This window comes from Chelonia mydas, chromosome 2 (assembly GCF_015237465.2).
Source record: "Chelonia mydas isolate rCheMyd1 chromosome 2, rCheMyd1.pri.v2, whole genome shotgun sequence".
Classification (NCBI taxonomy): domain Eukaryota; kingdom Metazoa; phylum Chordata; order Testudines; family Cheloniidae; genus Chelonia; species Chelonia mydas.
In genome coordinates, this window is record NC_057850.1 from 111,068,243 (window position 1) to 111,088,233 (window position 19,991).

The window sequence follows — 19,991 nt, forward strand, 5'->3', positions numbered from 1 at the left end:
TTGATGGATTTACATGGTTGGGATTCCTAAATTGCGTTGGGGCCACTGATGGGACTCGTGCCTATTCTTGGTCCTCCACACCTGGCATCAAAGTTCACCAATGGAGAGGTATTTCTCCAGGGTTTCTCAAGGACTAGTTGATCACCATGGAAGGCTCCTCATTAGTAATGTGTATTGGTATGGGCAGGTCCATCCATTGTTTCCCAACTTTACACATGCAGTCACTTGTGCACACAGTTTTGGGGCACCATCACTTGTGTTGCAAATATTGGGGTAAGTTTATGTACATAAGTGTTAGTTCTCCAAAAACTAATCACACAAAAATGATTTCACAAGCACAAATGGAGGCTACATTAAAGTCACTTATTTTTTTAAAATCAGCCATCCAAACTCTTCCAAAATCCACAGGTGTTCTGATCCAGTGTTTTCGTTCAGATCCATCTCTAGTTTAAACTGATTTTTCATAGTACAGTTTAAAACTAGAAAAGTGTGTGTGTGGAGGGGAGAACCAGTGCATATGCCAAACTTATTACTGAATTGCTGAACTAAGATCCCTAGCAACACTGAGACACAAAAAGATGTTTTCTTTCAAGCAGTAGCAGACATGATTCCCTACGCACCAAGTAGGAGATTCAGAATTGCAACTCTCCCTCTCCATTAGTCATTATACCACATCCCTCCCCGTTGTCATGCATCATGCTCCTCTGCTGAGAAAATGAGGATGCCATTGGACTCCTATCTGCTCTTAACTGACAGCTTGGAGACATTTTTCTATGAGGTAATTATCTGTTATATTGAGCTACAGAAGAGTTTGGGATTTAAAAGTATTTGCAGTATTGATATAAAATACTTCTTTTAAAACCCCTGAGAACAAAGAACACTCTGCATTTAGCAGGGATCCAGCTTTCGTTCTGGCTTCAAAAGGCTCATTCAGCTAGGCCTCGGAATACAGTGCAATTTCTCCCCTACATAAAGTGACTGCCCTGTACTCTCTTCAGCAGGTCTCCAGTATTATAACATCTCTCAGGTCTCCAGTAGTTCATTCAGAAGCACAAATACATAAAACAGCTGATACCAGCAAGTACTTACTAATCACCTACTTCAACCTCTGCTCATCTCAGACCTACAGGGGACTTACATCACATCCTGCTTTTTAACCCAGAGAACAAAATGTGCAGTGCAAGGCCAGAAGAACATTCTGATGCCCTGGACTGACACCTGTGTTTGAGACCGAGAAAAGCTGATTCCCTATTCTCGTGGTACTTGCTTGGGAAGAGGGGGTGGGGGAGGAGACAACAATATTTGAGGGAAGCAGGATAGTTCTATTTTATTTTTCTTTTGTGCTCCAGCTGGTGCTTTAGAAGGAGATGAAAGCGACTATGCTTCAGAAAACACCAGACATTTCAATACAGTTTAGCCATGCTGCTAGATGTATAGTCAACCTTTCCCCCCAATACGCTGATTATTATAAAATTTCAAGTTTAATGAGGCATTTCTGTCAGGGGAGAAAACACTACTGTAATGTGGTCCAAAACAGAAAGGAGTTCACAACCCACTTTTATTATCCTGGCACATTTAGTCATTAAGGGTCTGCCATTATTTCCTTTTTAGATGCCCATTTTTCAGAAATATCTCTGTCCATGCTATTAACTGGTTTCTAGCAGCCATTCAAGACTTCACTGTGGGAACAAATACTTTGTTCACAAGTTTTCAGTTAAATCAGTGGGGCTGATGTAAAGGTACTGGTGTAAATAATAAAGATTCCTGGTTAAATAATCTTTTTCTCTGGTCTCTCAAAACTCCAGAATCAACTTTGCTTTTTAAAACTGAATGGTGACCATTGCTCCATAATAAGGATCAGAGTCTTTAGGAATGCTGGGGAAAACTTCTATGACCCCCATTATATGACTTATAAACATGTATGACCCTCATTACCACAGGATCTGAGCACCTCCCAGATTTTAATGTATTCATCTCCACAACACCCCTGTGAGGCTGTAATCATGATGTTCCAGATGGGAAGCTGGGGTCCAGAGAGACTGACTTGCCCAAGGTCACAAAGGAAGTCTATGATGGAGAAACCCAGGTCTCCCAAGTCCCAGGCTGGTGCTCTAACTACTGGACCAGTCTTCCTCTCCAGTAAAAAGACAACTCCAGTGTTCACTTTGGAAGCATTTTTTTCCTGTGCAAGTGCAAGAAGGGGTTTCATTTATTCTAAGATCATGTCCACACTCAGGGTTGGATGAATCTTTTGTGGGCCCTGATGCCTGGACTGTGACCCCAGTGCCTGGACCATGGCCCCGCCCCTGCTCTGCCCGTGCTCTGCCAGGAGGCCCCGCCCGCCGCTCACACAGGGAGGGGAGCAGAGAGTAGCGAACAGGAGGTGAGGGGGGTGGAGAGAAGTGAATGGTGGGTAGGGCCTCGAGGGGAGGAAGCCAAGTGGAGATGGGGCCTCGGGATGGAGAGCGGGGCCATGGTCCGGGCGCCAGGGCCCCTTCTGAGTGTGGGCCTGGTGCCACTAGCACCATTGTAAACCCAGTACTGTCCACACTTAGAGTACAGACACTGCATGCCCAGCTAACACAGGTATAAAGAACAGTGTAGACGATGAGGAATGGCTTAGGCAAATACAATAAAGTGCTCTACACAACTGAACCCTAGGGTATGTACCCTACACAGCTCTCTATATGCCTAAGCAGTGTCTCCCACATCAACATTTCTATTTTTAGCAGTGTAGTGTCCCGCTGACTCCCTGCTGCCGAAGCCTTTCCCCACCACGGTGAAAGACTCCAGCAGCAGGGAAAGGCTATGGCAAAGGGGAGCTCCCTCCGCTGTGCCAGAGCCTTTCACTGCCCCTTGTAGCTACACATTGCAGTGAGTGTGGCTGCAGCCCGCCTTTCACTGTGGCATGAAGCTACACATACCCTACATGATGCCACAAGTGTACACAAGGTCTAAATCAGTCTTTTCAACTCTCACTTAAGTCACTGGAAAGAATCCCATTGTCTTTTATGGGAGCTGGATAGGTCCCACAGTGTGCAAAGAATGGACAGCTCCTGCAATCCTTACCCAGGTACAACTTACATTGATTTCTGTGGAGTTTTGCCCAAGTAAGGACTGCAGGATCCAACTAAGTGGAATGACATTAATGTTAGCAGGATCACAGAAATTAGAGAGGGAAAAGACCTGTTAGACTACTGGGCCCATCTTACTATCTTTGCAGAATATAGCAAAGGAGAGATCAGATGTTTTACACTCTCAAGACAGCAATACCTCATGGTCAGCGCTATTAAAAAGAGCAGCAAATATCTCTATCATTGACAGTTATCACTTGGACAGGGTCTTCTATTGCACATGCACCAGAGGCACTTGCCTGCTTTGTTGGGGCTTGAAATTGGATTGAACGTTTGGGGGTGGGGGGGGAGAATCCCTTTATTCTCAGATATTCCTAGAATTGCTCAGCCACCTTCTTGATCACCTTATTTAATAAAAAGAGGATTATGAGTCTGAGTAATAGTTGGAGAAGTCATCATGGTCATTTCCAGAGCAGTGCATGAAACTGAGCATTATTTTAGCCAGGTTAGGACTCTGTCCTCCATCAAGAGGAGAAATGACAATACATCACAAACAACAGCATAGTGCTTCACCATTCCTTTTCATAAGCAACAACGAGGTAGGGGCCTGTCTGCAGGTAGGGTGACCAGACAGTAAATGTGAAAAATCGGGACAGGGGGTGGGGGGTAATAGGAGCCTATATAAGAAAAAGACCCAAAAATCATGACTGTCCCATTAAAATCGGGACATCTGGTCACCCTACTTGAAGGTCATGGGCCTAAATCTTCACAGAATTCCATGCACATTATGGGGCATTATCAAACCACTTTAGGCACCCTCTTGTTCTTACCCTGTGTTCCTGCTGCAAGGGCGACAGGCTCTAATTCAACAGAGGAACAAACAAAAGTCAAACTGGATCAGACCCAATGTCCATCTAGTCCAACATCCTGTCTCTGACAGCAGGGACAGTGCTAGCGGGGGCTTGTGTGGCTATAGCAACGACCTGAACTGCGGCAGTTAAGTCCTTGATTCAGCACCCATTCACTCACTGAAGAAAATGGAAAGACCCTCATTGACTTCAATGAGCTGGGGAGCAGGACCCTGTTTTGCAGCATCTGTAATGTGCATACACGGGCTTTTTAAAAAAGCATATTGTAATGGGCTTCCCCTCCCTTTGTGCCCAGGTTGCAGGCGGGTGTGGTGTAAGAGAGAGGCTGGGGGAATGGGAAATTGAAACCCAGTGTTCTTGTTTTGGGTTGGGGCTGCCTGTCATCAGCTCTATTGGCACGGCTGTGTCAGGGCTTTGACAGGATTAAAGTGTGTGGGATTTTTGGATAATGTGGTCTTCCCTCATTCCTTCGGATACTCCTGATATTACACTATGTATATTTTTAAATCATATGCTTTAAACAAGCTCATACTTGGGTTAAAGATAGGAGGTTCTATTAGTACAAGTGAAAGAATTTTTTAATCCATTTGGCTTGTCCCATTTATGCTCTTTGTTTACTTTGTGCAACTCTTTCAGCTTGGACAACAAAGCCAATTCCACTTTTGTTTATAGTCAGTTTCAATGTAGGGCTCTACTCCCAACACCACAGTGGAATGTGTTTTGAAGCAATTGTTTACATTTGAATTTAAAACAAATAGTGGAAACAGTTTGTTTTCAGTTTTCATTTCATAATTTGTTATGACAATTCATAACAAAATGCAAACTGTTAAGGAAGAAAATTAGAAAAGATTGGTATCAGCAATCACGTCTGGCAGTGAGGGACGCTGATGGGAGAGGTAGGTCCAAGTGTCCCTTTGTAGAAACATTTCTATGGGGTTTAGATTTTATGAAAGTTTGTTTTTAAACACATATTTGCAGTCAAAGTTAACTTGGTAGAGTCCCCTGAAATGCATGTTTTGGCACATGCATTGTGTATATTGTTATTGCTACACGATGTATTAGATTGTTGCATAAAGAGGTAGTATATGCAAGATGTGAATATCAGGCATTTTCACAAATGTTAAGTGTGCCAAAATATGCATTTCTCACTTAACCATGCAGTTTATACAGCAAGTAATACAAGTCCCCGGTAAGTATAATACACTAACATTTGTTTACTTAACCCTCTAATTAAGGTGCTTTTAAAAAGTTTTCAGATTAGCGACACAATCACGGCAATATACGTCTTCAGGATCAAATTCCTCTAAGGTGCCAAGATTCACATGAGGTTCATTTAGGAGCAGCAATTTGTATGAGGTCTTCAAAGATAATGCCATATTTATAAACAAAAATATTTTCTCGAAGGAAGATAGCTACACTGAAAAGATTCTTGGTCTATAGCAAGCAGTTTGCTACAAGAATTTAATATTCAAAATTCAAAATGTGCTGGTTAGTTTTGATTGAACACAAACATCACATGGTATCTTTCTGTTCCCTAATTGGATGAATAACTCAGGTTCCTGGTGAAACTACTTGTTTATTATGAATTCAAGTTTTGTTGTTTGTGACTATTCTCTAACATTTGCTTGACATTTTCTGATTCCATACTCGTGTGCCAGTAAACCCATTGGCAGAAAGCAAACACAAGAAGCAGGTGAAACAGTTCAACAAATTCATATAAAAATGGGAATTTATTTTCATCAAACATTATTTTGCAGCATTTGCTTAGCTCTGATTTCTCTGCTGGCACAACCAATTAAAGCTGATCTGTAGTAGACAAGCTGCTGCAATTGATGATGGAAATGTTTTGGAATTATTTTTTGCCTCTGGCCATGTCTTTGTTGCCTGGAATCATATCATAGTGGGCATGTGAATCCATAGCTTGTGATTTTATTTTATTTTTAAGATGTCTTGGAAACTGCCTTGTTTTTTCTGGCTAATGCAATGTGCCTTTGGGCTGCACTGTCACATAATTGCAGCCAGTGTGGTGCACATAGGGGAAGGACTCAAGGAGAAGATTCTCTAGTGCTGGACAGCAAGGATGCCTGGATGACTTTTTGTCTGTTTGTTTGTTTCCTCTTAATTCTATATGGCCTCTTCAGCCTTGGGGCATCATGGTCTCCTAAATCCCCTCACATGTCTAATCTATGTAGAAGAGTACTTTGGAAAAATCAGATACTAGATTGCAAGCAACGCTGTAAATCTTCCATTACAAGCAGCATATTTACAATTGTTATGGCAAAGGGTGCTCATAAAGAGTCGAAGTATAAGCACCAAGGGGGAAATGTCCCCAAAAGAAGACTGAAGATACCATACAATAATTAAAGCTGATAAAAAAAGACAAAAAAAAGACAGAACTATTTTCTGTCAGAATATACAGTTCTGTCAAAATTGAAACACTTTGTGAAATCGTGTAGATTTTGCTGAAGTTTCGCGTAGGAAAAAACAAAAAAAGTTGGAACAAACATTTTGATTTTTCATTTTGAAACTTTTTATTTCAAATTCTTTTGATTTTGTATCATGATAAAATATACAATTGTAAAAGATCAACATTGAAATGTTTAGATTGATCCCAAAGATTCCCCTCAATCCCCGAGTTTTCTTTTGTGAAGAATTTCTAAATTTTGGGGTTTCATTCCGAATCCAACAATTCTGAAACTTTGAAATCTTTTACAAGACAGAATTTCCACTCTCTGCACAGCTGTTCAGGGTACTGTGGGATCAAAGCTCTTTTCTTTTGCCTGGCAGGTGAAGTTCTGAGGTTCCTTTGTGTCACTAAGGGAGGGTGGAAGCCCAGGCTCACCTTTCTAGGCCATGTGGTCTCTCCATGAGCAATCTTGGACTAAAGGTTTTCAAGGTGTAAAACTCAGAGGCCTGAGGTCAGAAGAGGAACACTGTGAAACTGTGAGAGAGTCAGAGGCACAAGATAGCTATTTCTGGGGACAGGGCAGAGGTGCCTTACCTGAGGTTTCTGCAAATAGGGCATTTCCTATTTGTTGTATGTTTGCGGAAACAGGACTCATGTACATTTTGTAAATGAACAAATTACACTAAGAAAATAGGTGACTCTGCATCCCAATTTCTGCTCCAGATGGGGAAACTAACCTGGAAGGACCTGGATTGCGCTACTGCTCAGCAAAGGGGCAACAACAGTATATACACATAAATATCCCTCCACACACACAGGTAGTAGGGGCCAGAGGAAGTCTCCTGTTACAAAGGGGAAAAGACCATGTTTGCTTCAAGATGACAAGGAGCTAAACTTAGCCCGGATATAAATTGGCACAGTTGTAGGTTCCTATACCAGAAATTAATTTGGCCAAGGTGTGTAGCTTTGGTGAAAAGCCCTCTTCAATGAAAGCCCTCTATTCCAAATGGGAATAAAGTATACAAATGTAAGGAAAACAGTGTAGAAATGCATTCTTAGAAAAAAAGAACACCTGATATAGCCGGTGGGATCAACTCCATGCTCAGGCTTGCCAATGAATTTCTGTACACAATGCTGCTGCAATGTGGGTCTGTAAGCATGTACCACGTGCAGAATTGTTTAAATACCACCTTGGGCAGCCCCAAGAGTCCCTCAGGTATGGTATGATGAATAAATAAATACTGCACTTTAGCAGGATGAGTCACCAAATCAGTGGATTTTTCTAAATAAAAAGCTGTGCTGATTGGGCTGGATTCTTCTCCCATGCTGATGTAACTCCATGGCTTCATTGGAGTTACCCATTATTTACACCAGTGGGGGCAAGGCGAGGATCAGGCCTGTATAATCTCCTGCAGTATGTATTTTCTAAATAACTGGGTGCACTCAGAGACGCCTCTTGCATTTATGTAAAAAGCAGGGTGCTGGGTATGGTATTAGTCTGTCTGCTTTTGCATTAACCAGTGCGTTGTGTGGCAATCGCCTTTCTGCGCAGAAATCCTTTGTCTCTTGCTAACATGCGGAGGTTGCATCCTGTAGGCTCCTGGAGAGCAGAGGGGATTCTCATTTTCTCCCTCCTCCTCTCTCTCTCCTCCCAGGACACCTCCCCTCCTCACATCTGTTTTTTCCCCATTCGGCTGCACCAAGCCCCCTTCTGAAGCTGCATTCACAGGAACGGAGGAGAAAACTGGAACCACAATTACACATAATTTGTGTTGGTGAAGAATTCTGTTTAATACCACTTAAGCACAAAGCATAATAGGCCGAACTCTGCTCAGTGATGCCAATATAAACCTGGAGTATCTCCACTTGTGTAACTGCCCAAATATAACAGAGCAGGCTTTGGACCACCTAGCTTAAATCATTTTTGAAATGTGGGTGCAGTTATGGATCTGTTTGTACCAAGTGTACTCCTTCAGTGGACAGGCCCAAACACTTACCCTCTGTTTCATATATATTTTCATTCATACTGCCCTCCTCATCCCTGACTAAATCTGCCTGTCCCCCTGTCATGGGGTTCACTTACCACTCTGGCGCCTCCTGCTGGTTGTCTTGGGAATTAGTACTGCTCTCCAGGGTGCCCTCTTCCGGTGGTGCCTCGCTGTCGTTAATTTTTGTTGCAGGACCCACACCACTCCCAGGAGTGCGGCATCCGGCTGTGCCACACTCTCTGTTTTCCCCCCTTTTGAGGGACCTGCAATCTCTGTCCAGCCACTTCCCTCAGTGGCAACTGCAGTCCATTGTCCCGGGGCTGCTTCCCATGTGGCTCCAGCACCTTCTTCTGCCCTTATCTCAGAGCCTCAGCCTGCAGGCCCTTGCAGCTACCCAGGAGCTCTCTCTAGCTCCCCATGTCCCTGCTTGCAACACTGAATTGCACCTGGTGCTGGCGCTTCTTCCTCCTGCTAGGAGCCTAGTCTTCTCCAGTAGCTATTGACCTCTGCTCTGCCCTGCAGCCCTTCTTATATGAGCCTGCCGGGCCATGATTAGCTGCTCCTCTCAGCCCTTTTCTAATTGGCTGCCTCCAGCGCAGCCTCCCTAGGGCTGCTTTTAACCCCTTTTCTACCAGTAAGGGGCAGCCATGCCATCACCCCTCCCCCCCCCCCCACACACACACAAGGGGAGCTGACACAGAGTCTTCATTGAAATCACCCATCAGGGTGACCCAACAACAGCAGGGGCAAACCCAAAGTATGAAGTTTCTACATGATCCTCCACACCTCAAGGAGGCAGCACAGCACTATGGACAAGGCACTGGACTGGGACACAGGAGACCTGGATTTCTTTACCAGCTCTGCCACCAACCTGCTCAATAGCCCAGGGCAAGTTACTCCCTCTCTTTGTGCCTGTTTCCCCTCCCACCTTTTTGTCTATCTATTTAGCCTGTAAGTCCTTTGGGACAGGGTCCAACTTTGGGCAGTGCCTAGTACAGTGAGGCCCTGATCACACATGGGGCATCCAGGCACTACTATAATGCAAATAATAAATAAAGGTCAGGAGTTTGTGAGCATGATACTCTCTCCTCACTTGGGCTCTGCTCCATTCTCGAAACCAGGCAAGATATTTCAATATGAGAATCCTACTGCCATATATTACTTGACAAGAGAGCTGAGTCCTTGAATATTACCATAGGCTGACTGTTCACAAGGAACAAAGCAGGCAAGAAGAGCCAGAAGGCCCACATCATGTGACAGTGCACACCCACTCACTAAAACACAGCTGGTAGGTTTAACTTTCGTCCAGCTTTGACAGGGTCCCTTTAAATTTTACTGGTTTTTGTCAGTTTGCGTCACAGAGCTAACATTGTTCAAATTCAGCATATTATTTTTGGCCTGTGAATCATAGAACTCACGCAAAGTCCTCATCATGTAACCCACTGTAGGGGCTACAGCATATTACTGCATTTTCATGGCAGGGGATTGTTGTTAGAGAACTATTCACCAAGAATGGGGATTTGCTTCACAGATTTGCAAATTAGGAGTAAATTATCAAATAGCTTCTCAGGGCTATAAACCGCACAACTTCCACTGACTAATGGAGCTTGTGCTGCTAAATAATATCTTACATGGCTTTCATCTGGAGGATCACAAAGCTCTTTACTGACTTACAACCATATACAAAATAAACAAACTTCACTTCATCCACTACAATATAATGCAGCAGAGCCAGTGCTGAGGAACATGCAAACAGTGAAGCCACACTTGGGAACTTCCCCTCTCCCCTTTGTTGGGGGCAGCCCTTTGGGAGCCAACGCACTGGGAGCTGTAGCAATCAAGCATTTATTTATTTTGATAGAAGTTGTTAGGGATGGGAGCAGGGAGAATGTAGTGAGGGAGGGGTGAGCAGCAAGAGGTTCGTAAGTGCGTGGAAGGGACTGAAAACAAACTAGGGCTCTCTAGGCAATTCCTGCATGTCTTTTGAAAGTATATAAGACTAGTACTTAAATGCTGCCATCTTTGAGGTTGGATGCAACAGCTGTTTTACACCACCCACAATAACACTACTCAACACAGTTCAGGAGAATTAGGGAGGAGGAATACCATATCCAACTGAATTTACTGTAGCTATGCAGAATGTAATAATTACCCAAGTTGGAATTTACCCAGAACATAGGGGTTAACACCCTTACTCTTGCAAAATGTATCCTGGATATCTTTACCCACCAGTATTGGTCAGGACTTGATTTTGCATGTCAGCCAAAAGACCCCAGACTATGTAATGCTTTGAAAATGTATCTCTTAGATTTTGTTTCTAGGAGAAACACTATTCAATCATATTATATCCAACAGCTTTACAGCATGAGCTGCAGGTGGGGGGAGAAAAAGAAACTGAGAAGGATACAGTTGGGTAAAACTGAGTTCTAACATTTTAATAGCCGCATTATCCCAGTTGTTGGCTTTTTTCAAATTATGCACATTCAAGAATGCCTGTTTTAGAGCCCGAGGAAACTCCAAATAATGATGTGTGTTAAAATGCAAAGAATGCAAATGTGGTTATTTATTATTTGGTCTGTGGTTTCTCCTCCACTCTAAATTAAAAAAAAATTGTGCATAACTTGTATTTCCCAGCTTGAAATCAAATAACACATTTGTCATTTTATATAGGGGGATTCCAAGGTGTTTTTCCCCTTGGTAAGGTGGACCAATGTTGTGATATGATAGTGTTTTAGGACCCAGCTTTGGGGCTGTGCAACAAATCCTGAGCAAAGGGCTGTGCATCACTGGTTGTCCCAGAAGCAGGCCAAGAACCAAATGCTAACCCCACCCCCCTAAATTTGCGTGACATGCTAAGAAAGGGTGGATGCACATATCCCCCACACAGCAAGTGCAGATTTAATGTTCACCCATTGCTCTACTTCAGTATTTCTCAAAGTGGGTTGCAATGCTATTTCCATGACAGGGGGACCATAAAAAGGGGAAAATGAGACTCAGGGTATGTCTATACGTGGAACTGGTGGTATAATTTTCCACTCAAGGAGACATACCCATGCTAGCTCTGATGGAGAAAGCATGCTAAAAATAGATTGTAGCTATGGTGGTGCCAGCAGCAGGAGGGGCTAACTGACCCAAGTCCCTGTATGAGATTCTAAACATGTACTCAGGGCAGCTAGCACCTCCCACCACTTGCATAGCCCTGGCTACACTAGTTTTAGCATGCTAGCTCCTTAAGAGCTAAGGTGGGGATGCCTCCTCCAGCTGGAAACCACACCCTCCAGCTCCAAGTGCTGACATAGCCAAAAAGGAATAGGAAACAAGAAGACTGGAGAAACAAGTAGCTGCATAAAAGCCATTCAAGGAATGATAGCTTGTAAAAAAAAAAAAAATCAAGCCCAGGTAACAGAAAATTGGTCCATTTTTTAGAATCTAAGATTTCTTTTTTCTTCCCTAAGAAAAATGAAAAGCTGTTTTTACCCTCTTCTGGTTGCAAAGATCACTTTCCAAATGTAACAGCTACAGTAATTTGGTTTACTGAATATACAGCACTGTGGAATGTGCAATTAATGAACTATTGCAACAGAATGTATAAATCATACTTGCTTTCCATATCTTTTTAAATGTGAAATTGTCATTCAGGCCTTCTGATGTAAATGATATCTTTGGCCATGTATGGCACAATAAGCTTTAAAAAATAAATAAAGTATATATTTGCAGTGCTCCTTTTGGTTTAAACACCACAAAAAATTCTGGAATTTGAGGGTTACATGAAAGCTAGTGGTTTGGGGGTTAAGAATGAGAAAGTTTGGGTAACTTAATGGAAAGAAGAATGGTAACTGTGGTTAAGGCACTAACCTGAGGATCAAGACTTCTGGCTTCAAATCCCACCTCTGCCACAAGCAACATGTGGGACCTTTGGCAAGTTACTTAATTTTTCTCTTGCTGAATTCCCCATATAAAATGAAAATAGTACTTCCTTGTTTATAGCGGTGTTAAGGAGAAATATATGGGAGGTGCTCAGGTACTACACTAGCAGGAGGCTTCCTAAGATAGCCGTATCCTTTTCGTGTACGTGGAACTGACCACCAGAGTCACTTTCATTTTATTCAGGTTCTGATGATACTCTGCCCATTGCATGTGTGCCCCCCCGCAACCTTTTTGCAAAAATGTCATCAAAACATCCTTTGGGATTTGAGGGTAAATTGCACCATTTTTTAAACAAAATGAAATGAATACTAAAGAAAACGGTCACTCTAGTTTAATGTGAAAGGTGTCTTCCAGAGAAAAAATATTGGGCTTGTGACCTTTCGATGATATATAAAGAAAAGCCTACCAAAAAAAAAAACAACCAAAAACCTGAGGAGGGAAAAATATTTTCTGCTTGTTCCCCCCAAGAAATTCAGGTCTTGCCTATCCTGGAAGAGTCTGTAGAAAGTGGAGAACAGCTAGATTATGGCATCACAAGCAGCGAGGAAGTGAAACCTGATTTACTGAGAGAGGAAGTGATTTGTATGCAGACTGTTACCAACAAAGAGCTTCAAATGCCTACTTAACTTAACATAACTGGAAAACAAGTAGAAAATAGAGACATTTTTGTTTAGGGTTCACTACCCTCCTGCACCTTCAATTAAAGCTCACAATTCACATTTCTGATGCTCCCAACAAGTCTTCTAGATTAAAACTAGGGAAGAGCACACTTGACACACTTGATTTCAGAGAGCAAGCAGAAATCAACCTTTACTGAGGCAGGGGAAATCGCAACCTTTCAGGCCATTGTCATACATAATAAAGCACCAATAAAGGTACAAAATCCATTTCCCCCCTTTGAAGTTACAACTGAATTACAAATATAACTGCATTGGGCATATTTTTTCCTCCCAGAAACCACTGTGAGCTTCAGAGGCTGATGCTTCTTTTTGATCTTCCACAAAATTTAGACAAAAACTCTGCATCTGAGACGGTCAGAAAGTAAATGGCCAGATGCCCCATTACAAAGAATGTGCTATGCACTTATGGAAACTGATCTTGTGAAGTTAGTTTAGTTCCTTAGAGCACATAGTTCCTGTGCAAATTACAGAACTACAAAAAGCAAATCTACAAAAGTAGCAACTAAGCTCCAAATAAATGACAGCTATCAGGTTCTTGTTTATCAAATGCAAAGTTTAAAAAAACCCAAATGGATGTGTGTTTGCTAAGCATATTTTTGAACAAGATGTTAAAAAAAGGAGGGGGGAAATGGAGTGGTTTTCTTGAAAGAAATCAAGGGCTGTGATCTGGGCTCCACTATAGCTTCTTTAAGGCAGCTTAGCTGCAGTCATGTGGCTGTACAAAGCTGGCTTAACCGGCCCACGGGAATATCCGCAGCATACTGCAATTTCAGGTGTGACATACAGCTGGCTAACTGGCCACACCCCACTCCCATCCAGTCCCCGAAACAAGGGTGTGCGAGGAGATATGACAGGGGAAGGACTGTGTGGCTAGAGCTCTCTGCATTCCAGTTATTCTGGGTCTGTGGAGCAGTCTGCAGACAGCTGGTCTATACCACTGCACTTTAGATCAGCCCTTGGGTCTGCTCCGACACATGCCAGGAACAGGGCACCGAATTCCAGAGGCGCAACAGAGGCTTAAAGCCACATTTGCTCCACCAACATTGCCCCCAACTCACCAGGGTTGCCTCTCCTGAGCTGCACAATTCTGAATTAGAACTGAAGTCTTTACAGAGAAGAACTTCTAGCATAAATAATCATTCTGTACCTACTGTGACTGGAGTTGAAGCTCATCAGGGGAATATAAAGGAACAGAGAAACAAACTATAGCTGCTGGGAATGATCAGCTAGCAGAGGGCAATTTTACAGGGAGCTCGGTGTTTTCTGCCTCGAGAAAAAAGTCTGTATTTTTAACTATCACATTTAATTAATAACAAGATTAATACCTAGATGAGAAGAAACTTTTGGCTCACCAGGGTGATTTTCAGCTGTTTTTGTATGAATCAAATAGAAACCAAAACAAAGCAAAACTTCAAGTTGAGTTGTGGATTCTTTCTTTTCTCACTGAACAAAATGTCTGAACTTCCAGCTGGTGATCAGAGTGAGTTTTGTTTTGTTTTTTTGTGGGAGCTGGGATGTGGGGAGTGCCTGTGGACATTGTAAGTATGTTTGTGTGTCTACATAAACAGCTGAACAGTTAGCCATCCTATGTGCTGGAAATATACAGTAGCTAATTAAGCAGTGTTCCTCCCACACCCGTTCCTACTCCTTCAGATAGATGCCTAGTCCCAGAAGAAGCATCCTATGAGCCAAATGTGACCCACACAGTTCTACTAAGTAGAGTGTGGCTTCCCTCATTTTCCATACTGAGGCACAGTCCCAAGAAACCACAATTCTCAGCATAAAGTTGCTCTGATCAAAATGAAGCATCACATGCCAGCACATTTAGACATATTAAAAAAACGGAGAAAGGAAATTAAGAGTGATGTGAGTTTCCCAGGTATGACCACAGAGACCCCGTGCAAAGAGTCCCCAGTTTTTGCAAACAATTCTCATCTCAGACCTGACAAACTCACTACACCAAACATGTCTTACAGGTTATTTATCCATAAAGAGTAACATGTAAGATATCTACAGAAAGTTTGTAACTTGTCAAGACTCAATCTTTGTGATATATATGTAAAGGTAATATTTAAGGAATAATGTATTTATATTTTAAGTATGCTTTATGGACTTGGAGTAAAACTTGGTCACCAGAGGATCATTTGTCTTGTCCATTTAGGCAGGCGGGAGTCATCACCCCATCCTGTTTAGCCAGTGAAGCAATGAAAAGCTAAATTGTTTAGCCTTGCTCAGTCCCAAGACTTTCAATGGAAAACCATCAGAGGCAAATGCAAACAACCGGAACTACTTGAAGGTTTAAAAAAAAAAAAAAAAAAAAAAGGGACATTACAACAAGACAGGGGCTATAAATAGAAACAAAAGACCATTCCAGGAGAACACAGAGGAGGGAGAGACTCTCTGCATCCTTTCACTGAGGAGACATCTGGAGGAGCCAGGTTTTCTTGTGAAAAATTGGATCCTGGTTCCTGTGAAGCCAGCCAGCTCTGCAACAGACTGAACTTTTGGGGTGGGTTGGAAGAACGAACCTCATTAGATAGGAAAGGTAACCATTAATAAGCATAGACCCAAGTTTGCATTTTATGATTTTGTTTTGTATTGTAACCATTTGTTTCCACCACTCTCTCTTGTTTCTACTTAACTTTCCATTCTCATGTAATAAAACTTCTCTTTTTTTTTAAATTAAAAGTGCTGTGTGGTTTAAGGCAAAACTAGTAAACTGGGGGCACACTGCTCCTTTGTGGGGCAGAGGATCTGGCATTTCTGTGAGTAGCCAGTGTCAAGGGCTGGATATCACACGGGAACAATTCAAAGGGACTCAGGGACTGGGGTACATCTCTTGTTAACCCACAAGGTAAAGACAGGGCTGGCATAACCCAGAGGAACATATTTGTGTGGCTGACAGGCTGATGGGGTTAGGGAACAGATACCCAGCCAGGCGCAGGCAAGATACCCTCATGCTGGAGGCAAGGGGTAATAAGGTGACTAATAGTTCTGGGTGCCCCAAGAACCATCAGCCACTCATCAGTAGAATGACTTTCCAGTGGTAAGTTGAACTTTATTTTTCAAAAAAGTGGACTGTAACTATAAGGCCCCAGACATAGTCATGTATTCCCCCAGAGATATGTATTAGGACAGATATATAAAAATAGCAACCACAAATAAAACGATGACCATCAATGAAATCCGCTATCCCTATTGAAAGCACACACAAAACACTTTTTTATTTTAAATCAAAACCCCGCAAATCCATCTTTAAAGTCATTTCTCTGCATAGCATCGTATCTTCAGAAAACTGTGCAGACTTATTTTTGAACTTCAATAACTGGAAAACAGCTTTTTAAAAAAAATAATACAAACTTGGTATGCATGTTGTCTTTGAAGAGGAATGCACATTTGTTAGGTTGGAAAAACAGTGACCAAAAGTAAAGAGATTCTATTTAAAAAGTAATCTTAAAAGATTACACGGGTCCACAGGAGCCATTCTTCATTCACTGTAGACTATCATTGTGCTGTTAAATTAGCCACACTCATATGTGCAATGTGACCTTCCCTAGATGTGCAGTTTACAAGCTGAGCAAAAGACACTCTGTGCAAGGTGTACTGAGCATGTGCAGAGTTACATTGTCAACAGATCTCAACTTGGCCCAGTCAAAATCCGTGTTCATAGGGACACTCGAAGACACTTGGCATCAGTGAGGACTACTTCCAACCAAAATGTCCTCTTTATATCCCTATGTGGTTTGGTGCTATAGCTATTCAGATTAAGGACACAAAATACTGTTATAAGGTGAAAAGTATATTTTGTCTCCCTACTTGTATTCATAAACAACAGAACTCTTTTTCCTTAAAGTTTTTTAAAAAGTTACTTTTGGGAAGGGACTGAGCCTGGAAATTTCCAGTCTTACAGGAGAAAATTTGGGGAAATTATAAGTGAGAATGGAAATGTCAATGCAACCTTAACTATAGCAGTTGCTGCCAGTTTTACTATAATGAGTGGGGCAAATGAAAATAGTATTGTGCACACATTAAGTACATAGTTTTCCTTAACCAGGTGCATGTTAGGTATGGTTACCCCGGTCACTCCCATTAAAATAAATATAGATGGGCCCCATTCTTCACTGTCTTGCACCTTGTGTCATCACAGTTACCGGTTTGAGAAGGGCATAAAATTCTACCCCCTTCTGTAACGTTTCACACCCATTTTGCAGAGGTGTTAATGACTCCACAAAGGTTGAGGCAATGAACCATGATCATACATTTAACTAGATGCAGGTAGGATTTTGTGTTATGTTTATTGTATGAAATTTAGCAGTGCATTACCTACAATTACAGGCCTAATTCGATGCTTATGTACACCTGTGTAAATCAAGGAAAATTCCACCAAAGTCAATGAAGTTACAGCATGGTAAAACCAGTGTAAGTGAGAGCAGTGTCAGGCCCAAAGTGTAATTCCAATGGAGGATCATAGGATCAGCTACTTTTTATCGTCTCTTCTTGCATGTGTGCTAGGTTGAACTCACAGGATTAATTTACCACCCAGTGTGCAGCTTTGCAGAGAGAAGGAATCAAAGACTAACTCACCAAAATAAACTTGTCCCTAACTACCCAGAGCCCAACTTCCTTTCTTGAAAGCCCAGAGTGCTGGAATTCTTCCCTTTAAATCAGAACTGTGCTGCCAGGGGTGCTGTCATTTCAGAGCTCATGGGACATTTTGCTATAGGGCGTCCTAGCAAAATTTTAGTTTGGGTTATTAATTTCTCTTCACTCTACCAGCTTGGGAGCACTGTACCTTTTCTACTGACCAGGCCTATTTGCCAATGTATTTCTCTGACTGATTGCCAGTGCCAAAACGAGTTACATGAGTGGTCAACTGCTCCCTTGCAGCAGGGTGTCATTTGTTATGGGTAAGAGGGCAGTTGCCGCCACCCCCCTCCCCACACACACACACCTTGGTTTGCCCTGACACCGAGACTTTTCATAGGTCTGTATGCTCCATTTTGTCTTCCACTTTTTGCCCCTCTTTCCCATACCAGACTTTGCAGGATATAATATAATCACACAACTTTGCCCCCCCACCCCTCAAATTTTTCTGAAATGATGCCCTGCTTTGCAGCCTGTCATAGCAAAGGGACCAATAGCCAATGTATATGTCAGCAATGAGTATGCTAAAGCCACTACCATGAACTACAAATAGAAACCCAAAGGATTTTGGCTTATTCACAAACTGTGTGGAGGCTGCTCCCTTCCAAAGCCCACTGAAATCAATGGAAGTCTTTCCACTGATTTCAGAGGAATGGATCAGACCCTAAGCCTCACATAACAACCTGTCTGAATCTTGGTTTCTCCACTGTAAAACAGAGATAATATTCTCCTTTGTAAAGCATTTTGAGATCTTTGATGAAAAGCCTTACTGTATATAAGTGCTAAGTATTACTGTTAAATAAATAAAAAAAAAATCTAAGTGAAAACAAGTAGGAGTGCCGTCCCAAAAGTTTGTGGATAATTTCAAGCTTGCTGCCAAGTACCGGCAGTAAACAATGGGATAAGCTGACAGCAAGAAGCTTAAGTGGAAGTTTTGCTAAGGTTGTTTTCATCAGAAATCAGGAATACAGAAGAGAGTTCAGCATGTTTGAAATTGGAGAATATTGATTGGATTGCAATGAACATGCTTCCTCCTTTGATGATTAATTCAGGGAATAAAAATCTATATGAACAGTATATTTTCTGCTAATAAGCTAAAGCATGTGACCAAGAAAGCTCAGAATCCTTGAATGCTGTACAGTATTCAGAGTGTATGAAACATCACGTTTGTAAGAAAAGGAACAGAAACTCTTTGTGGTAATAGCCTAATTCCAACATTAAATATTTCACAAATATAGCTGATTATATGGCAGGCAATTATACAAAGTGTTGCAAATGCCTGAATGTGTTTTTTCTTAGGCACTGAAATGGAATGTAAAGAAGCAATCACTTCCTGAATGGAATCGTGCAGAGCATTTTCCATATTGTAACACTAATTAAATAAACCCTCATGCCAGTTTTGTTAATAAATGGACGTAAAAATGATTACATTTGTGTTTTTCTTCCCCAAACTTGTGGCATACTAGGATGACTTTATTTGTTAGCAGAAATGTAAGTTTCATTTCATAGTGAGAGAATTACAAAAGCTAAAAGAGTAAAATATGGGGATCTGGATCGAAGTGTGACTCATACCTGTTTAATGAGAAGAATTCAGATTTGGAAAGGAAAGTGTATGGACAGGGAAAGTCACATGAAAGGTATGTGTGGTGGGTTATCTTAAATTGTTACATTTAAAATGTCTTTTCATGTTATGTCAAACACCTGGGTAGGTGCCCTTCTTATACGTTGACCAATTTAAATAAATAAAAATTGGGAGGAAAACACAAAGAGAGATAACTTACTTTTAATTACTTCTTTTCTCCTGTTGTTTAAAGCCCACCGTTTTACCAACTCAGGCCTGGACCATGTCAGCTTTGTAAACGAAGCAAGCCAGGCATGGTCAGTATTTTAATGGTCAGTATTTAAAGGGTAATCCTAAGGTGCTGCAGAAAGTGGTAGTGATAATTCAATAGATGGGCCTCTCTGTTCTGAGTAAGCACTGAACCAATACTTCAAACAGGGAGGAAGGATAGTGCAGTGCCTAGCATGCTAGCCCAGGAATCAGGAGTCTGAAGATGAGTTTCCTGCTCCATCACAGATTTTCAGTGTGACCTTGGGCAAGTTGTTTAGTCTCTCAGGGTCTCCATTCCCCTTCTGTAAAATGGGGATAATAGCACTTCTCTACTTCACAGGGGTGATGTGAGGATAAATCCACTAAAATTGCGAGGTGCTCAGAATCTACGGTAATGGAGGCCATATAAGATACATAGAACATGGGGCCTTGCTTCTGATCTCACTCACCCACTTGTAACTCCATTAACCTCAGAGGAGTCACTCCTGGTTTACATCAGTACAAGTGAAAGGAGAATCAGGCTCATCGTGCTGTTAGAGATACCAGGCCTGATTCTCTAATGCCTTGTACC

At 42.0% G+C, this 19,991-nt stretch overlaps 2 long non-coding RNA genes across 6 annotated transcripts in view; one reads left to right on the forward strand and one right to left on the reverse strand.

The window, feature by feature from the left end:
* LOC122464539 overlaps nt 1-19,991 on the reverse strand; it is a 56,419-nt gene that overhangs the window by 18,770 nt on the left and 17,658 nt on the right. Inside the window, exon 1 of one of the 5 annotated variants that reach the window (XR_006288680.1) lies at nt 19,371-19,454. The exons of 3 other annotated variants lie outside the window; for them this stretch is intronic. This is a non-coding gene — a long non-coding RNA (uncharacterized LOC122464539). Of the gene's footprint in view, nt 1-19,370; nt 19,455-19,991 lie in introns of those variants that run through there. One more of the 5 variants, XR_006288685.1, reaches the window with a different exon arrangement.
* On the forward strand, nt 14,295-15,328 carry LOC122464540. Its single transcript, XR_006288686.1, has 2 exons — nt 14,295-14,425; nt 15,107-15,328. It is a non-coding gene; the product is annotated as an uncharacterized LOC122464540 (long non-coding RNA).